Raw genomic sequence first — 10,907 nt, forward strand, 5'->3', positions numbered from 1 at the left:
ATAGCTTCAGTTTGTTCCTGTGTTTTTATTTGGACTATTCCATTATAATGTGTAGGTAACAGGTAGTAGATAATCTGTTCACTGAACCGTAAATGTTGTTGTTTAAAGGTGTCTGCGAACTGGCTGTCTGCGTAATGGGAGGACACCCTTGAATATGGGCTTCACAATAACACAAGTGACATCTGGCGGCCATGTAACTAATGATGTAGCCTGGCTCCAAGGCTGTACTAAACGATAGGTCCACATCTGTATTTCAGTTGGATCTTTACAGTGACTTTGCCCAGACAAGCGAGGACGCAAATCTTTAATATGGTCAACTTGCTCAGACGATTTATATGGTTTAGAAGTTTTTATTTAAAATAATAATCACTGCATAAGAGACTTGTGCAAGTCTACCATAATGAGTGACGCTGATGCGCTTACAACACATCAAGTGTAGAAGCAGTGACTTTATTCTATACTCGATCTGGGCAGGGGAACGATATATCATCACCGGAATGAGCATGTTAAATCTCACGGAGATAACACAATCAGCTACTGTTCGCAGTTCAAGATCCTGACCTCTAATCTGTGGTCAGTGGTTATGTCATATGTCGGTGTGTCGGCAATGAGGGTAAACTCCAGAGTGGAGATAATTATCTCGCTGACACAGCCACTGTGGGAATCGCCAGGCTGAGATAGATTACGGAAAGGGGAGACAAAGTTCATATGCTAATAAAGACTGAAACGCTATTAAACCTCTTATATATCTGAACTTGATAAATGAGGGATGAAATTTACAACCCATTTATTGTTTTTGAAAATCAGTTTGTTTGTTGTTTAACGTCGCACCTAGCAATGTTCTAGCTATATGAAGGCGGTATGTGAATAATCGAGTCTGGACCAGACAATCCAGTGATAAACTGCTATAGTAGGACAAGTGTCAAGCAAATCAGCAAGTCTGACCACCCGTTTGTCGTGTCTTACGACAAGCATGGTTTGCAAACACGGATCTTCACGGGTCCTTGACAGTCAGTGGATTAACCTGTCTTATTATCGGTGTAGTGAATTAAAAAGTCAAAGTAACACATGTATTTTAACAATATATTTGCCTAAAATGTCCTTTTTTACAGTTCATTACTGTAGTTGAGTATTGAGTTGAATCAATCCGGACCTTTGGTGTGACGGGCCATCGCTGTAACTATTTCGCTATCCCACCTCAACCTTAGAGCCTATATTTTGTGAGTTTTGCTGTTCGGAAAGAACATTGGAATTCTTTAACATGTATAACAATCTATGAAAACTCGGATCTGAAAACTTGAAACCATATATTAACAATTAAGCCTATCCATAGCCTTATGACTCGAGGTCCAGGGGACAGAGGATGTGCCGGAGAACGGAAGGTCCGTGGTTCGATTCTCGCCCGCGTTATATAATAATAAATAATAAATAATAATAAATAATAATAATGTATTTATAAAGCGCCAAATATCCACTATAGAGATGCTCAGTGGCGCTGTGACAATATTAGGGAGGGAAATAGTTCATATAACTTGACAGAAAGGCAGCAGTGAATAGATGGGTCTTTAGCAGAGATTTAAAAGTTTCTTTCGATGAAGTGTTCCTGATTTCCTTTGGAAGAGAGTTCCAAAGTTTAGGGCTGGCAAAGAAGAAGGCTCGGTCAGACAGTTGGTTTGGAGATCTGTGTTGGGTGAGGAGAGAGTCAGAGGAGGGTCGGAGACTTCGCTGAGGTACATTCATACACGGGACGAGATGTTTGAGATAGTCGGGAAAGTTATCGTTGTAGAGGTAGTCATGAGTCAGAATGAGGATTTTGAAGCCGTAATTCTTGCATAGATGGGGAGCAAGTGTAGAGACTGTAGTAATGGGGTGATATGATCATGACGATGAGTGTGGGTGATACATCTGGCAGCAGAATTTGGAAATTCTTTGTAGTTTCTGGAGTGATTTAGTAGAGAGGTTGGCATATAGTGAATTACAGTAGTCGAGTTTGGAAGTGACAAGACCGTGCATCAAAAGTTTACAGGTGTCAGTATCAAGGTAGTGGCGGACTTTGCTGATGTTATGGATGTTGTAGTAGCAGGCTCTACTGATGGAGGTGATGTGTGCATCCATGGACATGTTGGAATCGAGGATGACACCAAGATTCCTGGCATTCTCTGATGGTAGGATGTCTGTGTGACCAATACGAAGTGAAGTTGATGGCAAAGCAGTCTTCAACTTTATAAGCTGATGTAACAAAATATCATAACACACATATACAAATCTCTGTGTAACTATAATGATTTTCCAGGCGATGTTAAACGTTATGTCACCTCGTCTCACATAATAAATCATGATTTATAGAGGGCAGGTATAACTGAAAATACACTTACCGAAATAATAAGCATAAGGCGCAATTCTCTGTACAGGATAGACTAAGGCTTAGTCTCTGAATATATATAATTTTGATAGTAACAAACAAGCCCATTTATATTGAAAAGGAACCCTAGGCAGACCAGAGATTCACAGGACTACGTCCCTTGGAAACGCCAGAAACCTATGATTTGAGGTTCGAATCCCAATTATGTTTGAAGGTTTGTTAGCACCTTACCCGGGTGGGTTTCACCGAGGTGGTGAACGTCTAAGACCTTTCTAACTACGGGCTTTCTCCCCACATTAAACAGACACACCGTAATAAAAGTGTAATACTGTTCAAAGGGAAGTAACCTACATTCACTCTCTCCGACATCAATAACAACCTAAACTAAACAAAAATATGAATTTGAAATTCTTACTTCCTTTCTTTACTGCACGTATCCATGTCCACCACTCGACTCGTCGTTGAAAGTTAACACAATATTCACAGTAAAGGGAAAGACATACGTTCTGGGACTATTGTACATATATTGCAGGCGTTCCTCAACGAACGATCCGACTCTGATTGCCGTACTTCGAACTATACAAATGCATAACAGCAGTTTAGTTATTGAGCTAAGTAGGAAACCTTTGGTCTGGTCAGTGACCTACGATAACGTATCACTGGTAAGATCAACCATTGAGTCGTGCTTGGGTGTGTGATCACTGAGGAGAAGGTTACCGCTCTTTCTGTCGTGCATAGTTCACTATCAGCTACACATCACAGCTATACTTAACATACACACTCATCATTTATACAGATACGATACATACTTCAACTACACACGTACATCATTATACACATACGATACATACTTTAACTGCACACACCAGCTACACACGTACATCATTTATACACATACGATACATACTTCAACTACACACACCACTACACACGTACATCATTTATACACATACGATACATACTTCAACTACACACGCACATCATTTATACACACACGATACATACTTTAACTACACACACAGCTACACACGTACATCATTTATACACACACGATACATACTTCAACTACACACACCACTACACACATACATCATTTATACACATACGATGCATACTTCAACTACACACACCACTACACACATACATCATTTATACATATACGATACATACTTCAGCTACACACACCAGCTACACACGTACATCATTTATACAGATACGATACATACTTCAACTCAACTACACACGTACATCATTATACACATACGATACATACTTTAACTGCACACACCAGCTACACACGTACATCATTTATACACATACGATACATACTTCAACTACACACATACATCATTATACACATACGATACATACTTCAACTACACACATACATCATTTATACACATAAGATACATACTTCAGCTACACACACCAGCTACACACGTACATCATTTATACACATACGATACATACTTCAACTACACACGTACATCATTATACACATACGATACATACTTTAACTGCACACACCAGCTACACACGTACATCATTTATACACATACGATACATACTTCAACTACACACATACATCATTATACACATACGATACATACTTCAACTACACACATACATCATTTATACACACAAGATACATACTTCAGCTACACACACCAGCTACACACGAACATCATTTATACACATACGATACATACTTCAGCTACACACACCAGCTACACACGTACACCATTTATACACATACGATACATACTTCAGCAACACACTCATCATTTATACACAAGATACATACTTCAACTACACACATACATAATTTATACACACAAGATCCATACTTCAACTACACACACCACTACACACGTACATCATTTATAGACATACGATACATACTTCAACTACACACACCACTACACATCTAAACATATAAACTATACTCACATCTATAAACATCAGCTTTGAACACCCACCATATGCACAACATCCTTACACATAGGCTACACACATCGTATGAGGACACCATATGGGGACAGCATATATGGGCAGCCTATGAGGACAATGTATAAGGACAGCGTATTAGGACAGCACATATGGGCATCCTATAAGGACAGTGTATAAGGACAGCATATATGGGCATCCTATAAGGACAGTGTATAAGGACAGCGTATAAGGACAGCATATATGGGCATCCTATAAGGACAGCGTATAAGGACAGCATATATGGGCAGCCTATATGAGGACAGTGTATAAGGACAGCGTATAAGGACAACATTTATGGGCATCCTATAAGGACAGTGTATAAGGACAGCATATATGGGCATCCTATAAGGACAGTGTATAAGGACAGCGTATAAGGACAGCATATATGGGCATCCTATAAGGACAGCGTATAAGGACAGCATATATGGGCATACTATAAGGACAGCCTATAAGGACAGCATATATGGGCAACCTATGAGGACAGCCTATAGGGACAGCGTATAAGGACAGCATATATGGGCAGCCTTTATGAGGACAGCCTATAAGGACAGCATATAAGGACAGCATATATGGGCATCCTATAAGGACAGCGTATAAGGACAGCATATATGGGCATCCTATATGAGGACAGTGTATAAGGACAGTGTATAAGGACAACATTTATGGGCATCCTATAAGGACAATGTATAAGGACAGCATATATGGACATCCTATAAGGACAGTGTATAAGGACAGCATATATGGGCATCCTATAAGGACAACGTATAAGGACAGCATATATGGGCATCCTATAAAGACAGCGTATAAGGACAGCATATATGGGCAACCTATGAGGACAGCCTATAGGGACAGTGTATAAGGACAGCATATATGGGCATCCTATAAGGACAGCGTATAAGGACAGCATATATGGGCATACTATAAGGACAGCCTATAAGGACAGCATATATGGGCAACCTATGAGGACAGCCTATAGGGACAGCGTATAAGGACAGCATATATGGGCAGCCTTTATGAGGACAGCCTATAAGGACAGCGTATAAGGACAGCATATATGGGCATCCTATAAGGACAGCGTATAAGGACAGCATATATGGGCATCCTATATGAGGACAGTGTATAAGGACAGTGTATAAGGACAACATTTATGGGCATCCTATAAGGACAATGTATAAGGACAGCATATATGGGCAGCCTATGAGGACAGTGTATAAGGACAGCATATATGGGCATCCTATAAGGACAACGTATAAGGACAGCATATATGGGCATCCTATAAAGACAGCGTATAAGGACAGCATATATGGGCAACCTATGAGGACAGCCTATAGGGACAGTGTATAAGGACAGCATATATGGGCATCCTATATGAGGACAGTTTATAAGGACAGCGTATAAGGACAACATTTATGGGCATCCTATAAGGACAGTGTATAAGGACAGCATATATGGGCATCCTATAAGGACAGTGTATAAGGACAGCGTATAAGGACAGCATATATGGGCATCCTATAAGGACAGCGTATAAGGACAGCATATATGGGCATACTATAAGGACAGCCTATAAGGACAGCATATATGGGCAACCTATGAGGACAGCCTATAGGGACAGCGTATAAGGACAGCATATATGGGCAGCCTATATGAGGACAGCCTATAAGGACAGCGTATAAGGACAGCATATATGGGCATCCTATAAGGACAGCGTATAAGGACAGCATATATGGGCAGCCTATATGAGGACAGTGTATAAGGACAGCGTATAAGGACAACATTTATGGGCATCCTATAAGGACAACCTATGAGGACAGCCTATAGGGACAGCGTATAAGGACAGCATATATGGGCAACCTATGAGGACAGCCTATAGGGACAGCGTATAAGGACAGCATATATGGGCAGCCTATATGAGGACAGCCTATAAGGACAGCGTATAAGGACAGCATATATGGGCATCCTATAAGGACAGCGTATAAGGACAGCGTATAAGGACAACATATATGGGCAGCCTATAAGGACAGCCTATAGGGACAGCGTATAAGGACAGCGTATGACGACCGTGTGTAAGGACAGCGTATAAGGACAACATTTGAGATAACATATAAGAACAGTGCATAAGGACATTATAACTTCATTTTTGTTAATGGGGTGTACACGCATTCGTTTACGAAGAATATAAACAGTCACGAAACATGAATAATCAGAGAATGTGTAAAATTCAAAATAGGTAGTAAATATAAAGGAAGCGGATCACAAATAATCCCTGACAATACCATGTGAGGAAGTATTTACTGCTAAAATATTTTCGTGTCCTTCAGGTTACAGTGGATGACGCAGTGTGTCACTACATAATTACTATTGTTTTCACCAAACGGTACACAAACTATAGACTAACGCTTAAGTCTCGGAATGTATATAAATTTGATAGAAACCAACGATTCCTTATGAACTGAAAAGGAGCCCCAGTGAGATAGGAGATCGCTGAACCTGAAGAAATCTAGACTTGCTTCATTTAGGTCTTTGGCATTGCAGGAAGGGCTGGGCAGAAGATAAAAGAATATGGTTAAGGGACTGTTAGACAAACTACACAAAATACATCACCAGATGTCTATTGAATTATTCATGTCCACAATGGTATGACAGAGCTCGTATGACATTCATAATTGAATCCATCAGTGCAATAACTAAGAAAAACAATCAGTATCGTGACAAGGGCTCTTTTTCAGTTGCATCTTTGAGGGACAGTTGTATTTGTATGGATTTTACAAACATTTATTGCTTGCCCCATTATTAAACGTATCCGGTGATGAACGTCACGTAATACATCGTAACAATGATACACACCGCACTACCCCAGATAGATAACGGTATCCTGGAAATTTACTCCGACAGTCAGGGTTTCAGCGACAAGCTTGCCACAACTGTTATGACAAGGAGATGAGAAGCACCCTTAGGCTGGTTTGTTTGTATCTTGTTTGACCTGATACTCCGCAATATTTCGGCTACATGTATATGACATATAAACAAATGAGTCTGGACCAAACAATCCAGTGACTGATATCATAATGTATTACGACATTTAACATAAATATATAATACATATGCTTATATGTATACGTATATATGCTTGAATATTCATTGAAACATATGCCTTTAATATGATTACAGGCAGACTTTATTCCGTAATGTAGGCCCATGTTACGAAATTAAGAGTAACATTTTAGTCACGCTTTTCTTGACATAAACAGTTTTTGTATATAAATAGAAGCCTTTAACATCATATCGTATCGTATCGTATCGTATCGTATCGTATCATATCATACCACATATCACATCATATCACATATCACATCATATCATATATCTATTCAGGACTTCGACTTTTGTATTAATGCATCACAGTTTGATGTCAAAAGCATCATTGGAGCTAATATATTCAGAAAGAGGGTAATCCACGCGGTATTCTTTAAACCACTTACAATGCGCACTTGCAAATGTATTATTTAGTCGTCACTAAACAAAGAAATGACATCACGATTGTGTTACCTTGTGAAAAAGGTCTGAAGAGGAAACTACTTGTATTGTTTGTATACTGGCGGATGTTGCTTCTCCTATAGACTAACGCTTAGTCTCTGAATATATATACTTTTGATTGAATGAAAAAAAAAGAAAAAAAATTAAATTGAAAAGAAGCCCCAGTGAGAAGGAAGATTCAAATTATAAACACACACTGGACCTGAGCAAATCTAGACTTGCTTCATTTAGAGCTTTGACGTTGCAGAAAGGGCTGGACAGAAGTGGAAACAATGCGAACTGAGACAGATTACTGCTACTATATCTAATTAATCAATAGCCCTCCTTGCTCTGAGTGTTGTAGACTAGCGCTTAGTCTCTGAATATATAATGTTGATTGTAACAAATAAACCCATTTAAATTGAAAAGGAGCCCAAGGCAGACCAGAGATTCAGAACCTGGTGGAAATCTAGACTTGCTTCATTTAGGACTGTCGATACAAATTGATACCAAATATACATCTACAGGTTTGTTGAGTAACGAACAGATTTAATATATAGTTATTTTACATTATAAACATACTTCTAGCTGCAACACTGAGCAAAATGCTTTGTTACTTCTAGTCGTAGTCTGTCTCATAGTCCCTGAACCACATTAATTTCCCTACTGCCTTGTCCTCTCTGCAGTGCTAAAGTCCTAAATAAAGCAAGTCTAGATTTCCTAAGGTTCAAGAATCACTTAAGCTGAATCTCTTTTCAATTTAAATGGATTTGTTATTCAGAGACTAAGCGGTAGTTTGCTTCTAGCCACTAAGAGGTCACATCTGGTGTTGCTATAGATAAAGGCCAAAAATAAATTTGTATGTACGTGCGTGTGTGTGTGTGCGCGCGTAGGTGGAACGAACCACCGAATGAACGAATCACTGTTTCATCGTGATCGATCTGTGACCAGATACCATTTAATAAAAAGAAAACAATTTATATGGTCACTCGTGAGACACCTACATTTTCAAACACGCCATATATACATTATGTAACATATCAGATGTGCATCCTCTACAGATGCTTGTGACAATTGACATGATAAGAAGCATTACACGCATGCTGCAACACAAAGCACTAACAGCTTAACAACACCCAGGAAGTGATAACATAAAATTAAATAATGCTTTCCGTGATATAATAACATCTTACAGCAATAATTGTGCATTACTTTTTCATATTTTGTAAAACGATTGGTTGGGTTTGATGGGGTCTCCATTACAGCTGTTAATTGTAATCACTGCAATCTTGCAGCTCTCGGGGAAATAGCATCACAAACGATCGTTGGTGGTGCTTTAGTCGTGATATTAGACTGAGAACATTTTAAAAAGGCATCGCATTAATCATTATTGCCGTTGGTTGAAGCAAAGTGCAGAATCGACCATTTCTTCACACAACGGTTTTCATGACAAAATAACTTCCCAGTTCAAATAAAACCGATATTCCTGAATGTTTTGGATTTTGAATTAAACTTCTTGATACACAAGTGATAGATTGAAATGTAAACGGCACTGACAACATAGTGACAGGTCGGACGTGTGGGTCGGAGGTCCGAGGCAGAAGTGTACATGAAATGTACACGAAATGAACAAGAAACTGACAAGCCAGACACGCTGAACGCTATGTCATATGCGCATACACAGCGAAACACGGACCTTATACAATGTACACTGAAATGCAGGGCTTTATTAGGGCTCAGAGGCTGAACGTGACCCGATCACAAACCATAGCGTCCGATCATTTCAAGCATCAATGTACGTTATATTGACAGACTGAATCTACACAATGCTACATTTATTTCTGACAACAGTCAGTGAGTCAGTCGATGCATAAGGCTGATGAAACGCATTCGGTTTTGAACAGCTGATCAACTGCTGACGGCGAGCTGGGTCGCCCAGAAATGTAGGCCAACTCGTAATACGATTAAACAGCTGGTGTGAGCTATAGTGAGTCTTTCTGAGCCATTTGAGCTTATATATCATTCCTCACTTAGTCATAAAACGTGTTTGTCATATGCACAGCATTATTTGAGGTAGAATATAGGCCAACAAGCGTAAAACAGCTTCCATAACCTCGATGTGCTTGTTGAGTATCTCCCAGGTCAGGGACGGTCGCGGTCATGCTTCGCTGCCTGTACAACAACGGGATAGAGCGTACTTACGCAAACAAGCAGAGGGTTGTTAACATGATCGAATGGAAACGTGAAAGGGGGAGGGTAAAGTAAATCATAGAGGCATATTTCACGCAGATTCCAAGTTATCTACAAACAGAGCCGTGTGATCAGCTGAGTGAACAATGAACCAACACGCTATCAACACAACTGCCTGTGTCATTTCTTGCGAAGTGATTTACACAGAAACGGCTCGTTCCTAGCAAAAACAAATGACAAAAGTAGATGTTAAGTGACTTAAGAAAGGTTTTTAACTTACTGTCAAAGTTAATATCATCCGCCGTCTCCGGTAAACATCGTCCTAACTCTCTCCCTGCTTGAAGCCACCGACCCAGTTGCGCTTTGACCGACATGCGCACTGAAGGGATGTGGACAGATTCCATTCATCGTCGAAATTGTAGCGCTTCTTTATGTCGCACATCTTGTGATATTTTGATTATATCTGGCCATATCGATTATCGTAAATTATGCTTTTGGGGTTAATGGACTTGTTTGATTAATCCCAATATTGCATGACTAAATCGATACTTTTGTTTACTCTTTAGTAAAGGACAAAGTATCTGATTTGCATAAAATTATGCATGCCATTGACACAGTTTGGCGCAACCACCGTGAAAGAGGATTTTTTCACATCTAAATAATTTCAGTTTATATTTACGCTTCAGAAAACTATAACACTTAAGGCAAGCATTTTTAACGTTCAAGCTTTAGTGTGGTGTCGAGCGTCTGTTGGTGAGTGAGTGAGAGAGTGAGTGAGTTCAATATTCAATCAATATAACTGCGGGGTACACAAAAATAGGCTTCACACATTTTACCCACGTGGGGAATCGAA

At 39.6% G+C, this 10,907-nt stretch overlaps 1 protein-coding gene across 2 annotated transcripts in view; it reads right to left on the minus strand.

Moving 5' to 3' along the window:
* Positions 1-10,427, minus strand: part of LOC124262168 (allatostatin-A receptor-like) — a 51,353-nt gene extending 40,926 nt beyond the window's left edge. Inside the window, exon 1 of one of the 2 annotated variants that reach the window (XM_046696625.1) lies at positions 10,335-10,427. The gene's annotated coding sequence lies outside the window, so the exon portion shown is untranslated. The remainder of the gene's footprint in view (positions 1-10,334) is intronic. The other variant, XM_046696624.1, reaches the window with a different exon arrangement.
* Between the last annotated feature and the right edge of the window lie 480 nt (positions 10,428-10,907).

Source organism: Haliotis rubra, unplaced genomic scaffold, assembly GCF_003918875.1.
Source record: "Haliotis rubra isolate DU_JTF1 unplaced genomic scaffold, ASM391887v1 Scf825, whole genome shotgun sequence".
NCBI lineage: Eukaryota > Metazoa > Mollusca > Gastropoda > Lepetellida > Haliotidae > Haliotis > Haliotis rubra.